Consider the following 21,806-nt stretch of genomic DNA (forward strand, 5'->3'; position numbering starts at 1 on the left):
AAAACCCTACGTGAAAGCTTTGTGCCTACAGAATTGCTTTGTGTATGTCTTCTTTTCTTCAAGATGTAGGTTTTTCATGAGGAATTCTGTTCATAGGTCCCTCAATGTAATATTCCGATCCTGCAGCTGCAGAGTCAAACTACATCCCCCTGCTTACTATTAAGCAATATTCTTTTTGAAAAACAGATGTGTCAGAAAGGGATGAAAAGCGTCTTCTCTATTCAGAGTTACAGTTATAAGAGATCCATAATCAGCGTTATCTTCAGAAGCATCCCTTCTTGGGAAAGTTTGCACTTTTGATGCAGTTGCAAAGAGAAGTAAAAAGACTGCTTTCCCATTAAACAGCCATTTTCTGTGCCCTGATCACGTCTGTCTCCCCAGTCTCTATTTTGATGGAACAGTTCATCTATGCGAGTGTGATCATGCATAGCATAAAAGGCCATCAAATAGACTACGATTATGAAATATGTTGTCACAGAGCAGCCATGAATTCTCCCTCTCTCCCCATCATTTTGCCGGCACTTTGCAAAATTGGAATGAAAAGCATGGAGAGTCTAGAATCTGGGCTCTCCTCACTTCTGTAACACTCTGTCCTCAAATTCTCTACCACCCCAGGTATTCATTCCTCTTCCTTTTTATCTGAGCACTGATGTACTTAGTTAACTGCTAGTGAAGATTGGGCATGGATTTTCATGCGTTAATTTAAAATGTCTTTTTGCACTGTTGTTTGAAAAATCATTACCTGATTATAATGTAAAGGATGTCATCTATTTCCTTCCTTGAATATTCCTGTCAATCACCCAATCTCATGCACACACCCATAAGTGGAACTAATCTTATGACTAACAAGTGCACATTACCAGTTCTTACTCACTTTTCTTATTATCCCTCCAAATGTCTCTTCTTCCTAGATTAGGAATCTTGAAACTGTATACAGCAAAAGCAAACTACACCATCCTTCATTTCTCCTCCACTCCCACCTGGCCATGTTCCATCAACTCCATGCGTCTCTGCTTTGATTTCATCTCTACTGTGAGTCCAGCTGTCTGGTCCACACATCTTGGCTTCAAGTCTTCAACTCAGACTTCAGAGTACACCCTGCTGCTCACCTTTGCTCATCCTTAGTAAACCACTCCAACTTACCTATTTGTCTAAATGTCAAGGTGACATTTAGACAAATCCGTGGATGGAGTTTGTGTTCTAAATGAGTTGCCATTGTTTTGTTTGTTTTTGTTGTTGTTGTTGTTGTTGTTGTTGTTGTTGTTTGTTTGAGAAAGATTTGGGTTTCTTGTTTTGAGAAGATGCTGAGTCATTCTAAAGTACAGACTGGACCTTCATTAGATAACAAAGTTTCTATTGCCCTGATATCTGCAGCCTCTAGTAGCATGACAATAAATTTCTTTTTTCTTATAAATAATGTAGTCCTTAGTCTATTGTTACAACAGTACAAAAATACCAAAAAACTCAAATCTTGGTATCTCTAATTTCAGGTTCTTGGCCACCTAAGCAGTGTTGGAGATTGGCTCCATCTCAGGGAATAGGCCCTAAATACAACCACATATTTGTGGGTTACTCTCATGAGCTTCTTGCCACTGTAGCACCAGTGCATCCTATGAATAAGCAGTCTGATCCTAGATGGAAAGGTTTGTAGCTAGGTGAGTGTTTACCTGTCTCCTTTACTAGCTAGCGTGAAGAATACCCTCCTGTACTATCAACACTGAGTTGTAGAGCTGAGAGCTTTAGGTAGATACTAGCTCGATTTGTCCATGTTCAATGAGTTGTATAAGAGTTGTTTTCAGCAATAGAGACTTACCTCCCCTTTGTGGAAGATAGCCAATAGCTTTAGCAATAACCTTGATTGTTCCAAGGTTCCTATAGGGACCCTTTGGCCAACATTTCAATTACAGTAACTCCATCTTGGTAATGAAAATTTTACTTGACATGCTAGGTGCTCAACTGGCACCCTGCTTCCCATCTTATGTGGTGATTTCATTTAAATGACATTCATATATTTATATATTTTTGGAAGCCTCTACTGTATTAGTTTCCACTCAACCCCTGAAATATCCCTTAATTTTACTGTCCCTTGTCATATTCCTTCCCTCATCTTCCTGTCTCCATTTGATCCTCGCATTCCCTCTCCCCTCCTGCATCCATCCATCCATAACTCTCTATTCTATTTTCCCTTCCTACAGAGATCAATTACTCCTCCCTAGTCCCTTACTCTGTATCCAACCTTTACGATTATGTGCATTATAGCTGGCTTATAGAAGACTTAACAGCTAGTATCTACATATAAGTAAATACATATTTCATTTGTCTTTATAGGTTTGGGATACCTCATTCAGGATGATATTTTTTTCTAGATTTATCAATTGACTTTGAATTGTATGTTTTCATGTGTTTTAAACTCAATTGTGCAATATGCCATATTTTCTTTATTCATTTTTCTATTAATAAATATCTAGACTGTTTCTAATTTCTAATTATTATGAGTAGATCGACAATGAAGATGGGTGAACAAATGTCTGTGTGGTAAGATATAATATTTTTTGGCAGTAGGTCTAGGAGAGAAATTAAAATAGATCAATTGCATCTGTTTGAGGAACTATTACACTAGATTTCATAGTAGCTGTACATGACGTCACTCGATCAGCAGAGCAGGAGGATTGCCCTTACTCCACATTCATGTCAGTAGAAGTTGTCACTAAGCTGATGATCTTAACCATGCTGACTTGTGTAATATACAATTTTAAAACAGTTTTGATTTGCATTTCCCTGATAACTACCAATGCAGGAAATACCTTTGTTTCTCAGCCATTGATTTTCTTCTTTTGAAATCATTTTCTTTTATTAATCATTTTTATGTCTACATTTCAAATGATATCCCCCTTTGCAGCTACCCCTCCACAACCCCCATCCAATTCCTCCTCTCCCTCCTCTCCTTTGCCTCTATGAGGTGCTCCTCCACCCACTCACACACTCCCACCTCTCTCCTCTAGCATCCACCTAGATTAGGACGTCAAGCCTCCTTTCCCTGCCACTGATAATAGATAAGACTATCCTCTACTACATATGTATCTAGAGTCCTGGATCCCTCTGTGTATACTCTTTGGTTGGTGGCTTAGTCCCTGGAAGCTCTGAGTGGTCCAGTTAGTTGATATGGTTTGTATGGGGTTGCCATCCCCTTTACCTTTTTCAGTCCTTCCCTTAGCTCTTCCATTAGAGTTCGAGGGCTCAGTCTGCTGGTTGACTGTGAGTATTTGCACCTATATTGCTCACATGCTGGTAGAACCTCTCAGAGAACAACCATACCAGGCTCTTTTCAGCATTGTACATTGGTTCCTAAAGAAATGATCGATCCCTAGGTGGAGCAGTCTTTTGTCCCTGTCTTTCCTTTGGACAAAGCTCAAGTCCAAGTGGATCAGGAACTTCCAAAAAAACAAAAACAAAACAAAACAAAACAAAACAACAACAACAACAAAACAGATACAAGGAATGAAATAGAAAAGAAAATGGGCCCTCTAGGACCGGACACTTCTGGTTTCTTTTTCTTTTTCTTTTCTTTTCTTCTTTTTTTTTTCTGGAGCTGAGGACCAAACCCAGGGCCTTGCGCTTGCTAGGCAAGCGCTCTACCAATGAGCTAAATCCCCAACCCTCTGGTTTCTAACTGCAGCCTGAACCTTGCTGATCCCAGCCCACAGCTCCCTGCTCCAAAACACCATGGGAGAGAGAGCTCATCGCCCAGACAGGTGGACACTCCTGAGACTGCAGGGCAGGAGAGACCTCCCAGTACTTCCCACCCTTGCCCACTTTCCTGGCCCAAGAGGAAACTGTATAGGGCCTCTGGGAACAGGAAGATATGGGCACTCAAGCTGCAGGAGTGCAGCGATCCAGACCTTGCCTGGATCTGAAGGGACCTGGTCAAACAGCTCCCTGTACCCAAATCCCATGGGAGGGAGAGCTAGACCTTCAGAGGGGCAGACACGCCTGGGAAGTCAGAGGAGACTACTCTCTGCCCACATTTCTGACTCTAGAGGAAAACACCTAGGGTCATCTGGGCCCCCTGTGCACAGGGACCCAAGAGAAGGCAGGGCAGGCCCTTCTGGTTGTTGCCCTCATGGAGAGCTGAAACACAGACCACAAGGAGCATCTTCATGCCTGAGGCCAGAGGTAAGACCACCTTTTCTGCTCCAAGTGACCTGCCTGGTGGACTCAGGACACATGCCCACAGGAACAGCTGAAGACCAGTAGACAGGAAAGACTACATGGTTGAAAGCAGAACACTCTGTTCCCATAGCTGGCTGAAAGAAAACAGGAAAACAAGTCTACAACACTCCTGACACACAGGCCAATAGGATGGTCTAACCACTGTCAGAAATAGCAGAACAAGGTAACACCAGAGACAACCTGATGGCGAGAGGCAATCACAGGAACCCAAGCAACAGAAACAAAGACTACATGGCATCATCGGAGCCCAATTCTCCCACCAAAGTAAACACTGAATATCCAAACACACCAAAAAAACAAGATCTAGATTTAAAATCACATTTGATCATGATGACAGAGGACTTCAAGAAAGACATAAACAACTCCCTTAGAGAAATGCAGGAAAACACAAATAAAAAAGCAAAAGTTAATAAAGAGGAAAAAAAATCCCTGAAAGAATTCCAGGAAAACACAATCAAACAGGTGAAGGAATTAAAAATGGAAACAGAAGCAATAAAGAAAGCACAAAGGGAGACAATCACAGGAACCCAAGCAACAGAAACAAAGACTACATGGCATCATCGGAGCCCAATTCTCCCAACCAAAGTAAACACTGAATATCCAAACACACCAGAAAAACAAGATCTAGATTTAAAATCACATTTGATTATGATGACAGAGGACTTCAAGAAAGACATAAACAACTCCCTTAGAGAAATGCAGGAAAACACAAATAAAAAAGCAAAAGTTAATAAAGAGGAAAAAAAATCCCTGAAAGAATTCCAGGAAAACACAATCAAACAGGTGAAGGAATTAAAAATGGAAACAGAAACAATAAAGAAAGCACAAAGGGAGACAACTCTGGATATAGAAAACCAAAGGAAGAGACAAGGAGCTGTAGACACAAGCATCACCAACAGAATGCAAGAGATAGAAGAGAGAATCTCAGGAGCAAAAGATGCAATAGAAATCATCAATACATCTGTCAAAGATAATGTAAAACGTAAAAAGCTACTGGCCCAAAACATACAGGAAATCCAGGACACAATGAGAAGATCAAACCTAAGGATAATAGGTATAAAAGAGAGTGAAGACTCCCAATTCGAAAGACCAGTAAATATCTTCAACAAAATCACAAAAGAAAATTTTCCTAAACTAAAGAAAGAGATGCCTATAAACAAACAAGAAGCCTACAGAACTCCAAATACATTGGACCAGAAAAGAAACTCCTCCCATCCCATAATAGTCAAAACAACAAATAATAACATAAAACAAAGAAAAATATTAAAAGCAGTAAGGGAAAAAGGTCAAGTAACATATAAAGGCACACATATCAGAATCACACCAGAATTTTCACCAGAGACTATGAAAGCCAGAAGGTCCTGGACAGATGTCATATAGACCCTAAGACAACACAAATGCCAGCCCAGGTTACTGTATCCAGCAAAACTCTCAATTAACGTAGATGGAGAAACCAAGATATTCTAAGACAAAACCAAATTTACACAATATTGTTCAACAAATCCAGCCCTACAAAGGATAATAAATGGTAAAACCCAACACAAGGAGGCAAGCTACACCCTAGAAAAAGCAAGAAACTAATTGTTTTGCAACAAAACAAAGAGAAGACAAGCACACAAACATAATCTCACCTCTAAATACGAAGATAACAGGAATCAACAGTCACTATTCCTTAATGATTCTCAACATCAATGGACTCAATTCCAAAATAAAAAGACACAGGTTAACAAACAGGATACATAATGAGGACCTAACATTTTGCTGCCTACAGGAAAGACACCTCAGAGACAAAGATAGACACTACTTCAGAGTAAAAGGCTGGAAAACAACTTTCCAAGCAAATGGTATGAAGAAGCAAGCTGGAGTTGCCATTCTAATATCGAATAAAATCGATTTTCAACCAAAAGTCATCAAAAAAGATAAGGAAATACACTTCATATTCATCAAAGGAAAAATCCACTAACATGAACTCTCAGTTCTAAATATCTATGCCCCAAATACAAGGGCACCTACATACATAAAAGAAACCTTACTAAAGCTCAAAGCACACATTGCACCTCACACAATAATAGTAGGAGATTTCAACACCACACTCTCCTCAGTGGAGAGATCATGGAAACAGAAATTAAACAGAGACATAGACAGACTAAGACAAGTCTTGAACCAAATGGACTTAACAGATATTTATAGAACATTCTATCGTAAAACAAAAGGATATACCTTCTTCTCACCACCTCACAGTACTTTCTCGAAAATTGACGATATATTTGGTCATAAAACAGGCCTCACCAGATACAGAAAGAAAGAAATTATTCAATTCGTCCTATCAGACCACCATGAGGTAAAGCTGGTCTTCAAAAACAATAAGGAAAGAACACCCAAATATACATGGAAGTTGGACAATGCTCTACTCAATGATAACCTGGTCAAGGAAGAAATAAAGAAAGAAATTAAAGACTTCTTAGAATTTAATGAAAATGAAGGTACAACATACCCAAACTTATGGGACACAATGAAAGATGTGCTAAGAGGAAAACTCATAGCTCTGAGTGCCTGCAGAAAGAAACAGGAGAGAGCATATGTCACCAGCTTGACAGCACACCTAAAAGCTCTAGAACAAAAAAAGCAGGAGGAGTAGAAGGCAGGAAATAATAAAACTCAGAGCTGAAATCAACCAAGTAGAAATAAAAAGGTCTATACAAAGAATCAACAGAATGAAAAGCTGGTTCTTCAAGAAAATCAGCAAGAGAGATAAACCCTTAGCCATACTAACCAGAAGACACAGACAGTGTGTCCAAATTAACAAAATCAGAAATGAAAAGGAAGACATAACAACAGAGGAAATTCAAAAATCATCAGATCCTCCCACAAAAGCCTATATTCAACAAAACGTGAAAATCTGGAGGAAATGGACAATTTCTTAGACGGATACTAGGTACCGATGTTAAATCAGGAACAGATAAAGTATTTAAAAAACCCCATAACTCCTAAAGAAATAGAAGCAGTCATTAAAGGTCTCCCAACCAAAAAGAGCCCAGGTCCAGATGGGTTCAGTGCAGAATTCTATCAGACCTTCATAGAAGACCTCATACCAATACTATCCAAACTATTCCACAAAATTGAAACAAATGGAGCCCTACCGAATTCCTTCTATGAAGCCACAATTACTCTTATACCTAAACCACACAAAGACCCAACAAAGAAAGAGAACTTCAGACCAATTTCTCTTATGAATATCGACGCAAAAATGCTCAATAAAACTCTTGCAAACCGAATCCAAGAGTACATCAAAACAATCATCCACCATGATCAAGTAGGCTTCATCCCAGGCATGCAGGGATGGTTTAATATATGGAAAACCATCAACATGATCCACTATATAAACAAACTAAAAGATAAAAACCACACGATCATTTCATTAGATGCTGAGAAAGCATTTGACAAAATTCAACACCCCTTCATGATAAAAGTCCTGGAAAGAATAGGAATTCAAGGCCCATACCTAAACATACTAAAAGCCACATACAGCAAACCTGGAGCTAATATTAAATGAAATGGAGCAAAACTTGAAGCAATCCCACTAAAATTAGGGACTAGACAAGGCTGCCCACTCACTCCCTACTTATTCGATATAGTTCACGAAGTCCTAGCCAGAGCAATCGGACAATAAAAGGAGATTAAAGAGATAAAGTTTGGAAAAGAAGAAGTCAAAATATCACTATTTGCAGATGATATGATAATATATTTAAGTGATCCCAAAAGTTCTACCAGAGAACTACTAAACCTGATAAATACCTTCAGCAAAGTGTCTGGGTATAAAATTAACTCAAATACATCAGTAGCCTTCCTCTACACAAAAGAGAAACAATCTGAGAAAGAAATTAGGAAAACCACACACTTCATAATAGTCCCAAATGATATAAAATACCTCAGTGTGACTTTAACCAAGCAAGGGAAAGATCTCTATGATAAGAACTTCAAGCTTCTGAAGAAAGAAATTGAAGAAGATCTCAGAAGAGGGAAAGATATCCCATGCTCATGGATTGAGACAATTAATATAGTAAAAATGGCCATTTTACCAAAAGCGATCTACAGATTCAATGCAATCCCCAGCAAAATTCAAATACAATTCTTCATAGAGTTGGACAGAACAATTAGCAAATTCATCTGGAATAACAAAAAACCAAGGGTAGCTAAAACTATCCTCAACAATAAAAGGACTTACAGGGGAATCGGTATCCCTGAACTCAAGCAGTATTACAGAGCAATAGTGATACAATTGTATGGTATTGGTACAGAGACAGGCAGATAGAGCAGTGGAATAGAATTGAAGACCCAGAAATGAACCCACACACCTATGGTTACTTGATTTTTGACAAAGGAGTCAAAACCATCCAATGGAGAAAATTTCAGCAAATGGTGCTGTTTCAACTGGAGGTCAGCATGTAGAAGAATGCAGATCAATCTATTCTTATCACCATGTACAAAGCATAAGTCCAAGTGGATCAAGAAACTCCACATCAAACCAGATATACTCAAAATAATAGAAAAAAAGTGGGGAAGAATCTCGAACACATTGGCACTGGAGAAAATTTCCTGAACAAAACACCAATAGCTTATGCTCTAAGATAAAGAATTGACAAATGGGATCTCATAAAACTACAAAGCTTCTGTAAGGCAAAGGACAGTGTTCTTAGGATAAAACAGCAAGCAACAGATTGGGAAAAGATCCTTACCAATCCTACAACTGATAGAGGGCTCATATCCAAAATATATAAAGACCTCGTGAAGTTAGACTGCAGGGAGACAAATAACCCTATTAAAAATGGGGTTCAGAGCCAAACAAAGAATTCACAGATGAGGAATGATGAATGGCTGAGAAGCACCAAAAGAAATGTTCAACATCTTTAGTCATAAGGGAAATGCAAGTCAAAACAACCCTGAGATTCCACCTCACACCAGTCAGAATAGCTAAGATCAAAAACTCCTGCAACAGCAGATGCTTGCGAGGATGTGGAGAAAGAGGAACACTCCTCCATTGTTGGTGGGATTGCAGACTGGTACAACCATTCTGGAAATCAGTCTCAAGGTTCCTCAGAAAATTGGACATTGCACTACCTGAGGACTCAGCTATACCTCTCTTGGGCATATACCCAAAAGATGCCCCAACATATAACAAAGACACATGCTCCACTATGTTCATAGCAGCCTTATTTATAATAGCCAGAAGCTGTAAAGAACCCAGATGCCCTTCAACAGAGGAATGGATACAGAAAATGTGGTACATCTACACAATGGAATATTACTCAGCTATAAAACAATGACTTTATGAAATTCGTAGGCAAATGGTTGGAACTGGAAAATATCATCCTGAGTGAGGTAACCCAATCACAGAAAAACACACATGGTATGCAATCATTGATAAGTGGATATTAGCCCAAATGGTTGAATTATCTTAGATGCAAAGAACACATGAACCTCAAGGAGGACTAAAATGTGAATGTGTCACTCCTTTTTTTTTTCTTTTTTTTTTTTTCTTTTTTTTTCGGAGCTGGGGACCGAACCCAGGGCCTTGCGCTTGCTAGGCAACCGCTCTACCACTGAGCTAAATCCCCAACCCCGCTTCACTCCTTCTTTAAAGGGGAACAAGAATACCCTTGGGAGGGAATAGGGAGGCAAAGTTTAGAACAGAGACTGAAGGAATGTGTATTCAGAGCCTGCCCCATATGTGGCCCAACACAGCCACCAAACTAGATAAGATGGATGAAGTAAAGAAGTGCAGGCTGACAGGAACCGGATGTAGATCTCTCCTGAGAGACACAGCCAGAATATGGCAAATACATAGGCGAATGCCAGCAGCAAACCACTGAACTGAGAACGAGACCTCCATTGAAGGATTCAGAAAAAGGACTGAAAGATCTTGAAGGGGCTGGAGACCCCATATGAATAACAATGCCAACAAACCAGAGCTTCCAGGGACTAAGCCACTACCTAAAGATTATACATGTACTGATCCTGGGCTCCAACTGCATAGGTAGCAATGAATAGCCTAGTAAGAGCACCAGTGGAAGGGGAAGCCCTTGGTCCTCCCAAGACTGAACCCCCAGTGAACGAGATTATTGTTGGGTGGGCGGTGATGGGGAGGGGAACACCCATATAGAAGGAGAGGGGGAAGGATAAGGGGGATGTTGGCCTGGAAACCGGGAAAGGAAATAACAATTGTAATATAAATAAGAAATACGCAATTTAATAAAGAAGAAGAAAAAAAAGAAAAGAAAAGAAAATGGGAAAGAACTTTGAACACAGGGGAAATTTTCCTGAACAGAAAACGAATGGCTCATACTCTAAGATCAACAATTGACAAATGGAACCTCATATAACTGAAAAGCTCCGTACCCCAATTTTAAATTATTTGTTTTCTTGATGTCAAGCCACTTGAAAATATATATATATATATATATATATATATATATATATATATGTAGTTGATAAAAATCTTTTGCCACTCTGTAGGCTACCACTTTGTCCAAATGGCGTCATTTGCTATGCAGAATCTTTTCATTTACATGAGATCCAATTTATTGTTATTCTTCATTCCTATACTGAGTTCTGTTCCCTTTTGAGTTTCTTAATTTCTTTTTAACTTAGAATTTTGTGACTTGATTTCTACATATTTTTAGGATCTTCCACATAACTTCTCTGTTTCTGTTCACTGTAACTGGTAAGCAGAGCCTTGCTGCTCTGCTTCAATCATCTGACATCTGAGACATTTTCTCCTGTGAGGAACAGCTCCATGAACTCAGTACATTCACCTATAAGAAAGACTTAAATTTCCTTTCATTGTTGGTCTACTCTTCAGGTTGTGGTCGGTTTCTGCAAGGTATGATTGTTGTGGTAGTTGTTGTTAATGATTTAGATTGGTTTCCTAGTAAGAATTACTTAGATTGAAATATCGATATCCTTCAAAATTGTCTATCAGTCTACAGTTATTTTCTTCCTGTCATTCTCTTTGTTCTTTTCATTTGTTGAACTAGAATAAGACAAATTCATTTTCAGAGTTATTTTTATTTAAAAACTTATATTTTGATTTTATCTCTAATGATAGTTATATAAGCTTTCTAACCACATAACCTCTATGAATGCCATAATTGTAGGTTTCTGCATTGTAATAGAAGAGTAGAGTATATATCTTGAAGAGAAACTTACTTTTAACATATGACAGCTCATTTTATCAGCTCCTATGTATTTAAATAATCCTGTATTTTATATTTCCCATTTTGTCTTTCTCCCTGCTTCTCACATGTATGTGTGATTCAGTATATATCTATGTAATCCAAACTGGCATGAAATGCATGATCCTCCAGCTTCATCATCACAGATATGCCACGATGATCAGCTTCAAATTAATTTTAGACATTTCTATATGAGATACAAGATTCCAAAATTGCAATTGTGCATGTTTTTATATTTTTTCAACACCTGGAAGATATACTTTGCCTATTAGTTAGGTTGCTCTGTTTCAGTTAAACTTTGTTCACTAAACTTATCTTAGCTATACTCTCTTTGTTTTGTGTCTACATTTAAATTTAAATTTTAATTTATATTTTCATTTTAAAAATGTATTAACATGTGCTTTTTATAGTAACATCTAGAATCACATATTATACTCACTCAATTTTCTCATTTATAGATTATTGGTACCAATAAAGAAATTGGCTTAAAATATTTTAGGCCATACTTCTATTGTGCATCTATGAATTGGCTCAGTGGCTAAGGGTGCCTGACACGCAAGCCTAGCAACTGGATAGAACTGGAGTTCTAACATCTGTACCCACATAAATGTGTAAAGATAGAACCAATCCAGGAAGTTATACAGACTTGCACTCACACCATGGAAAGCACACATCTCCCACATCATACATATACATCCAATAATAATAAAATTAAAATGTAAAAGTTAAAATAGCAGTTGTACACTAAATGAGTACATTGTTCCATACATAGCTAATGAATATGTATTTAAAGTACTTACCTACTTATGTCTGGAATTTAGCCTGAGTAGCCCTATTTCTTTAAGTGCTCTGATTTTGCTGACCATTGCTTTTAAACTTTATTGTCTTGCATTTACTCTGCTGGCCCACTGAATATTTATTTGAGAAAGGAATCCTGATGTTTTGGGCAAAACTAGAAAGGAGGCAAACCATCCTTGTTATTCACTTTGTTATTATTATTTGATAGCTTGTAGTGTATAAAACATGACAGGGTCATGCCAATGCTTTGCCTTTGGCAGCCTTACAGAACTTGACAGAGTCATAAAATATGAATAGAATCAGCTGGAATTCATCTGGAAGTTTCATTTACCATAGCTAGCCTTCATAATGCTGGAAGGTTTTATGTACATTTCTGTAAGAAAAATGTAATCTCACCTACTACTGAACCCTCCAAGCTAAAATAATGACTGGTCTGACAATATATACCCCCTGGTATACAATAGTGGTATTAATATTGTGGGAGTAACCAACCACCTTCCAGTTGTCTCTAAGGCCCTACTTCAAGTAAAACTCATACCTGCCAATGTTAAGGTGGCCAAAAACCTGTGACTATCTGAGTCATGGGCCCTAGAAGAGACCTTACTACCATTATTGTGCCAAATTGACATAGAATTAAAATAACTATTGATGACTTGTGTCTATGACCATAGATCAGTTCTCTCTGATACCAGAGAGGGCTCATCTCTTAGTAAATGAAAATTATCATAGAGTTCCCTATCTTGTCAAGATACAGTGAAATACTCAGCCCTAAATGGGAAAGCCATGACATGTGCAACAACACTACTTACAACCGTAAGTCTTCACAGAAGAGGGCCAAAACTATTTTTTAAAACCAGAGATGAATAAAGAAAATGAGGTACTTTATACAACAGAATATTACTCAGCTGGTATAAGCAATGACATCATGAAATTTGCAGGCAAATGGATGGAACTAGAAAAATCATCCTAAGGGAAGTAAATTAGACCTAGAAAGACAAATTTGGTATATATTCACTTAAAAGTGAGCATTAGCTGTAGTGTCCACAGACCTAGCGAGGCTAAGTAACAACGAAGTCTAAAGGTAGAACACGAGGCTCTTAGTAGGAAGTGGAAATGTAATATATTTCATGGGTAGACTGAGGGTTAGTGGAGGTGAGAACAGGAGGGATCAAGTCTGGGAGGGAAGGAGAAAATACTGGAAGAAAAAATAGAATTGGGGTCACCTATTGGATGAGGTGGAAATCTAGTGCAATGGAAACTCTAGGGACTCTCCTGGAATGACCATAGCTAAGACTCCAGGTAATTGTGTTCATGGAACCTGAACCAGCAATCTTCTTTAACCAGGCTAGGCTTCACGTGAAGGGATTGGGATACCAATGCAGTCACAAAACCTCAGACCTACAGTTTTCCCTGCCCAAAGAATGCTTCAAAGTTGGAGCCTAGCAGAATCATCATTAAACAGACTGGAAAGACTCCATCCAGCAACTGATGGGAGCACATGGAGAGTCCCAAGCCAGACAATGGGCAGAGCTGGGGTGTCCTGAGAAGGAGTGGGAGAAAGGATCATAAGAATCAGAGGGGTCGGGAACATGGTGAGACTGTAGCCCACAGAATCAACTGACCTGGGCTTATTGAGGAAAGGAGAGTTCACAGAGCCTTTGGGATTTGACTTAGGTCTTCTGCATATATGTTATGGCTCGTGTCCTTATGGGATTCCTAACAGTGGGAAGGAGGATGTCTCTGACTCTTTTGCTTACTTTTGGGACCCTTTTCCTCCTATTAGTTTGTCTCACCCAGTCTTCATATAATAATATTTGCATGGTTTCTATACCTTGTGAGGCCTTTAGTTGATGTTCGTGGGAGGCCTGTTCTTTTGTGAGAAGGGGCAGAGGGACATGAATCTGGTAGAGAGAGGAAGTTGAGGGGGTAGAAAATAGGGAGAGGGGAGGGAGGGTGAACTGTGTCTGAAAATAAAGAAAAAATTGTGGATGACTTCAAATAAATCGTGTTTTCCAGACTCAGCAAGGCATTTGCACCTATGAATTCACAGCAACTGCAAGAGTATGCACAAATTCTGCATAAGCTCAAGCCAGACTAAATTCTAGAATGGAGGTGGATGGGGTCAGTAAATCCCACCACTAAATGAGAAGCTATTGGTATTTGACAGCTTCTGGGAAGAGACTCAAGTAGGTTGACCACTGTTCATGGGCAAGATTCAAACCCAAGAGCAGCTGAGTAACAGAAACTGAACTTTACAAATAAAAGAGTTAGAGGATGAGGAAGAGGTGCAGGCATCAGTATAACAAATTTGGTGACTAAGGAATTGAGAGTTGGGTGGATTGGAAACTGAGGGTGGATCTGGAAGGAGTTGGAGGAAGCAAAATAAATATGATCAAAAATCAATGGGTCATGCTCTAAAATAAACAATTGATAAATGGAGATAGTGGAGCATGTGTCCTTGTTATAGGTTGGAGCATCTTTTGGGTAAATGCCCAGGAATGGTATAGCTGGGTCCTCAGGTAGTATTATGTCCAGTTTTCTGAGGAACAGGCAGACTGACTTCAAGAGTGGTTGTACAACTTGAAATCCAACCAACAATGGAGGAGTGTTCCTCTTTCTCCACATCCTCAAGAGCTAATAGCCAGAAGTTGGGAAGAATGTCCTTCAACAGAGAAATGAATACAGAAAATGTGATACATTTACACAATGGAGTACTACTCAACTATTAAAAACAATGACTTCATGAAATTCTTAGGCAAATAGATGGAACTAGAAAATATCATCCTGAATGAAGTAACCCAGTCACAATAGAACATCATGGTATGCACTCATTCGTAAGTGGATATTAGCCCAAAAACTCAGAGTACCCAAAATACAATTGACAGATCATATGAAGCTCAAGAAGAAGGAAGACCAAAATGTGGATGCTTCAGTCCTTAGAAGGGCGAACAAAATACTCACAGCAGGAAATACAGGGAAAAAGAATGGAGTAGAGACTGAAGGAAAGGCCATCCAGAGACTGCCCCACCTGGGGATCCATCCTATATGCAGCCACCAAACACAGTCACTATTGCTGATGACAAGAACCTGATATGGATGTCTCCTGAGACTCTGCCAGAGCCTTACTGATACAGATGAGTATGCTTGCAGCTACCCATCAGACTGAGCACAGGGACCCCAATGGAGGAGTTAGAGAAAGGACTGAAGAAACTGAAGGGGTTAACAACCCCATAGAAAGAAAAACAATATCAACCAACCAGACCCCCCACAGTGCCAAGGGATATATCCACCAACCAAACAGAACAAATGGGAGGACCCATAGCCCCAGCCGCATATGTAGCAGGGGATGTCATTGTCTGGCATCGATAGAAGAAGCCCTTGTTCCTGTGAAGGCTTTTTTCCCAGTGTAGGGAAATTGCCAGGGCAGTGAAGTGAGAATTGGTAGGTGGAAAGGGAGGGAGCATCCTCATATTACTAGAGGGAGGGAGGATGGGAGTAGGGGAACTGGGAAAGGGGGTAACATTTGAAATGTAAATACATAAACTACCCAACAAAAATTGATAAATGGAACCTCATGAAACTGGAAAGCTTCTGTAAGGCAAAAAATATAGTCAAGAGGACAAGTTGGAAACCTACAGATTTGGAAAAAATCTTCATGGATCCCACATCCGATAGGGGGCTAATATCCAAAATATATAAAGAACTCAAGAAACTAACCACCAAACAACAAAATACCACAATCAAAAAATGTGGTATAGAACTAAACCTTGAATTAACAACAAAGGAATCTCAAATGACTGAGAAGCACCTAAAGAAAGTCAAAGTCCTTGGTGATCAGGGAAATGCAAACCATAACTACCCTGAGATTCCATCTTAAAACAGTCAGAATGGCTAAGATCAAAATCTCAGGTGACAGTACATGTTGGCAAGCATGTGGAGAAAGAGGAACACTCCTGCATTGCTTGTGGGATTGCAAACTAGTACAACCACTCTGGAAATCAATCTGCAGGTTCCTCAGAAAACTGGAAATAGGTCTACCTGAAGACTCAGCTATACCATTCTTGGGAATATGCCCAAAAGATGCCCCACCATGCCACAGGGGCATGCGTTCCCCTTATGTTCATAGCAGCCTTGTTTATGATAGCCAGAAGCTACAAACAACCCAGATGTCCGACAACAAGAGAATAGATACAGAAAATGTAGTTCATTTAAACAATGGAATACTATTCAGCAATTAAGAACAAGGACATTGGGCTGGAGAGATGGCTCAGTGGTTAAGAACACTGACTGCTCTTCCAGAGGTCCTGAGTTCAATTCCCAGCAACCACATGGTGGCTCACAACCATCTGTAATGGGATCTGACTCTCTTCTGGTGTCTGAAGAGAGTGATGATGTACTCACATACATAAAAAATAAACAAATCTTTAAAAAAAAGAACAAGGACATGAGTTTTTCAGGCAAATGGATGGAACTAGAAAACATCATCCTGAGTGAGGTAACAGACTCAAAAGGAAATGCACGGTATGTACTGGCTAATAAACAGATATTAACCAAAAAAGTACAGAATTCCCAGGATACAGTCCACAGAACTCAAAAAGGTCAACAAGTTGAAGGGCCTAAATAAGGACACCTCAAACCCACTTGGGAAGGAAAAGAAAGCAATCACACGGGGGAGGGAAAAGAGGGTCCTGGGCAGAAAAGGCAGAAAAGGGGTAAGGGAGGGGAAGAGGGGAACATGATCTGATAATGGGTAGGGGGAAAGAACTGAAGCCCTGAGGGCCAGCAGAAAGAATAGAAACAGGCAACCTTAATAGGTAGGAGGTGGCGGGACCACCCAGAATGTACCAAAGACATAGGAGATGAGAGAATCTCTGGACTCAAAGGGAGAGACTTTAGATGAAATGCCCTCCAGTAGGGAGAGGAACCTTGTAGAGCTCACCTTCAGCAGAAAGATAGGGCATCACGTGAGCGATGGGGTTGACATCCTACAGTCAAAACTCTGACCCATAATTGTTCCTGTCTGAAAGAACTGAAGGGACAAAAATGAAGAAAAGTCTGAGGAAAAGGAGGTCCAATGATAGGCCAAAAGTGGGATCCAGCTTATGGGGAGGTCCCAAAACCTGACACTATTACTGAGGCTATGGAATGCTCAAAAAAAGGAACCTATCATGATTGTCCCCGAAAGGCCCAACAAGCAGCTGAAAGAGTCAGATGCAAATATTTACACCCAACCAATGGGCAGAAGCTGATAACCCCTGTGGTAAAATTAGTGAAAAGTTGGAAGAAGCTGAGGAGAAGAACAACACTGTAGGAGGACCAGCAGTCTCAATTAACCTGGACCCCTGAGATCTCTCAGACATTGGATCACCAACCAGGCAGCATATGCCAGCTGATATGAAGCCTATATACAGCACAGGACTCCTGGGTTTGAGTTTAGTCAGGGAAGATGCACCTAACCTTCCCCAGGGAGTTTAGAGGTCTGGTGGAGTGGGTGGGGGTTGGGGACATCCTGGAGGAGACATCAGTGTGTGGAGGAGGTATGGGATGGGGAACAGTGAGAGAGTGGACCAGGAGGGGTATAAAATCTGGAGATAAATGCATACATACATACATACATACATACATACATACATACATACATACATACATACATACGAACGTAAAACAAACAGCTTCTGTCTCCCAGAAAAAAAAATGAGTCTGAAACTTGGTGTTTAAGCAAGTTTGTATCAAACAGAAGGCTCGAGAGGCACCTCAGAAGGAACATATCTGCAGTGTTGGCAACACAGTTAGCTTGCCAAGCATAATCTATTGAAGGAAAAGAAAACTGTTGGGATATGAAAAGTACTGTTTTTCTTTAGCTGAATGTGTACTTTTTTTAAAATTAGAAGAGTTTGAAACTCTTTAAATTTTAAAGGTTGTCTTCACTAGCAAACACTTATCACAATCGTTGAAATATTTTCCCTTTACTTGTAGGAAATTCACATCCTGGCAATAATTTCATTTGTCAGTTTTGCACTAAGTTAAAAAAGAAAATCTGATTCTGTAACATCTAAAATGTGTGCTCAAGCACCTAATCTGTGGTAATGTTAAAAAGGAAAAGGAAAAGAAAAGAAACTTCAGTGTGAGTTGCAGCATTCAAAGTAAAGAGAGAAAGAAAAATATTAGTAGCACGAGTTGAAAATCTGTCAAGCCAAATGTCTCTGAGCTCGCCTTATCCCTCTGTAAATGGTATATCAATCCATACACAGTAGGTAGAGGAAATGAAGTGATTAGCTTTCAATGAAGTAATAATCCTACGTTATAGGTACACAGTTTATAATAAGCAGTAATTATGAAAAAGTTGCTTACATAAACGAAAGCCATCCAAAAACTCAAGCTTAAATGTTTGTTAGCGACATACAAAAGTAAAGGTGCCTCTTTGACTCTCTGAGCGGCCATAGCAGTCAGCAACAAGTACCTGATGAAAGGCAGAAGAAAGAGGCCAAGAAGGAAGTGGTCGATCCACTTCCTAAGGACTGTTATGATGTGAAATCACCTATGTTCAATATTAGAAATACTGATAAAAACACTAATCACAAGAACTCAAGGAGCCAAAATTGTATCTGATGTCTTCAAGGGTCATGTTTTTAAAGAGAGCCTTGCCAATCTACAGGATGACAAAATTGCATTTGGAAAATTCAAGCCAATTACTGAGAACTTTCAGTGCAAAAACTATGTGACTAATTTCCATGACATAGATCTTACCCAGGACAAAAATGTCTTCCATGGTCAAAAAGTGGCAAATCATAATTGAAGTTCATTTTGATAATGAAGGCATCTGATGGGTATTTGCTCTGACTTTCCTGTGTTGGTTTCACTAAAAAAAATGCAATAATTACGTACACAAGGCATCTTTTGCTCAGCATCAGCAGGTCTGCCAGATCCGGGAAAAAGATGATGGAAATCATGACCCAAGAAGTGCAGACAAACTTAGACACACCTAGAAAATTGTTTTCTTACTTCAGCATTCTATGGGGCAATAGAGTTAAGTCACAAAAGTAATTATCAAATTTATCTGATCAAAAATTTTATAATACAATTCAGATTTTTTCAGGTAAACTTTATTATCTTAAGCTAGTCCATTAATTCTATTTACTTGATTTAAGGAAAATATTAAACATACCCATGTTGAGGAAATTCAATGAAGAAAATTGAAAAAGCATGACTAGAATTATGAACATGCATAAAGCCAGTCTATGATAAACCTGAGAAAGTCTAAAACTGTTTTGAACAATCTGGAAAGTGTGATTCATGCTGTACATTTCTCAATTCATCTAAATTCATTTATACATAATGCAATCCCCACACACTCATGAGCTGTATATGTATGAACACAATTGTCATTACACATATGTGTGCACATGTACATACACACACACACACACACACACACACACACACACCACTAAACTGATGTAATATCATTTTAGCTAAGTTGGAAGTATTGTTCTCAAGTTCCTTTTTGCATGTGGTTCAAGGATAGTTTCTCAAGTGTAATATTGGGAATGTCAAACTGGAGTAACAGACATTTTCACGGGAACTCTAGAACCATCAACATTATTGATGGATAGTGTTTCCGTATGGATAAGGATGGTTTCCCCTCCACTATCTCAACCTCTACTAAATGACATCATCTGAAGTTCGTGACAGGCATAGAATGATGGCAAAGGGAATATGCCAAGCCTAAAGCTCAGTCCTGACAGAAAAGATGGAGGCAGCATCTGACGCAGGCTCACACGTGTCTGTGTGCATGTCATTTGTCCTGGGGAGTTCTGTGTTCTTTAATTCCAGTGCATGGGAGCTTCTGCTGTGTCGCTTTCTCCTGCGACTTACCTGGGACAAGGATTAACATTAGACACAGAGAAAAGCCTCCTAAAACCCACATAGCAATTTTACAGCTGCAGAGCGTCTGACTATTATTGTAATGAAGTCCTCACTTCCTGATATGCATAATCACAGACTGCAACTTGATACTAAGATGCCAGGCATCACCATAACAACAACTAAAGCCTGTCTTCATATGATGTGCTAGAAAGAAAATTCATCATATATTCCTGGCTAAAGAAAAAACAAAGTCTAACTCTGTAAAAGGCAGAGCAACTCTCAGACAAACATATATTAAAATATTCATGAATTAATTGGCCCATGTTACCAAAATGTCAAGGTCATACAGCAGAAGTATCCTTAAGAAGTTTTTCAAGTTAGAGGAGAATTAAAAACACTACAGCAGAAAGCAATCCAGGCTTCTTGATTAGATTCTAAGGAGAGAACAAAAATAGACATAAACACCATTAATGAAACTCCTGGCAAGACTAAGCATGGCATGAGAATCGGGCAAGAGCATGCTGTGCCATTTCACCATCCACAGCATTGCACCAAGAGTCACAAAGTACTTCTTTGTCCTTAGGTAACACCAAAAAAACTGTATGGATAAAAGTGCATACGTATGCTGAATTTCCGGGTGATCAAAGGACATGGAATACAGGTATATGCACCTAGGACAGTATATATGCAGAAATTTTTAAAAATGTGAGAGGAAAAGACAAGGGGAGAGCCTGCAAGCAGGGATGCAAACTGAAAGAAAGTTGGCAAACGATGCAAGCAAACACTGACTGGCAATTCTTTTCACTTATTTTCTCCATTTATTTTTTCTGTAACTTTGAAATTATATGAATTAAATTTCCTGCCAAGAATTATTTAAACAACAACCTGGTATTTCCAAGACTTTCAGCTTAGTACCTTATAAACCTTGGGAGAATGGGTCATGTAGACATAGATACAGTTATAGGAAACTAAGATTTCTCTGAACAGTTAAGCCGTGGTAATCACAATCATGTGCATTCTTGAAAGTTATTTCATGGAGAGCTTTCACAGTTACTCTAAAACCAAGCATTCGGGCTTATATAGATTTTGAACCTAATGCCTTAAATTGATAAGAAAACCATCCCTATGCTACAAACGTAAATCATGAAATCAAAATATCATGGTGCAAGGATGTTAAATTCTAATTTACAACATACAAGAATTATAGTTTTTCATATTCAAAATGATCCTTCTATAGTAATTTAAAAGACATCAGTATATATGATGTGTTCAAATATATGAATTACTTTGAAGTATAAGGTAAAGGATTGAAATTGCTGACTAAATATTGCTTCATTCAGAAACAGGAGTTTTTGATGATTATAGAATATAACTATAGCAGTAAACTTTAAGGACCCTCCCCCATATTCATTGCTGGCATTTTATTCAAGGCAAGTATTGGGATTATCTATAATACAAAGAATGATGGGAAATGGCTCCAATGCTATGCATTTATATTATTCTTATCATACCAGCTTCATAATATTTAATATTTATTATATTGTTTTGGTTGGTAACTTAAATGAGAAGTATTCCCCAGAAGCTCATGTGTTTAGATGGCTACTGAGGTTGTTTGGAGAGTTATAGAATATTTAGAAGGTGGAGGCTACCTGAAGGGAGATGCAGGCCTTCCTGCCTTAT

The 21,806-nt window shown here is 39.0% G+C and overlaps 1 pseudogene; it reads left to right on the plus strand.

Moving 5' to 3' along the window:
• The first annotated feature begins 2,506 nt into the window (after positions 1-2,506).
• LOC116914991 lies at positions 2,507-19,304 on the plus strand (annotated as a pseudogene).
• Positions 19,305-21,806: the final 2,502 nt, after the last annotated feature.

The sequence above is a fragment of the Rattus rattus genome, chromosome 13 (genome assembly GCF_011064425.1).
Source record: "Rattus rattus isolate New Zealand chromosome 13, Rrattus_CSIRO_v1, whole genome shotgun sequence".
NCBI lineage: Eukaryota > Metazoa > Chordata > Mammalia > Rodentia > Muridae > Rattus > Rattus rattus.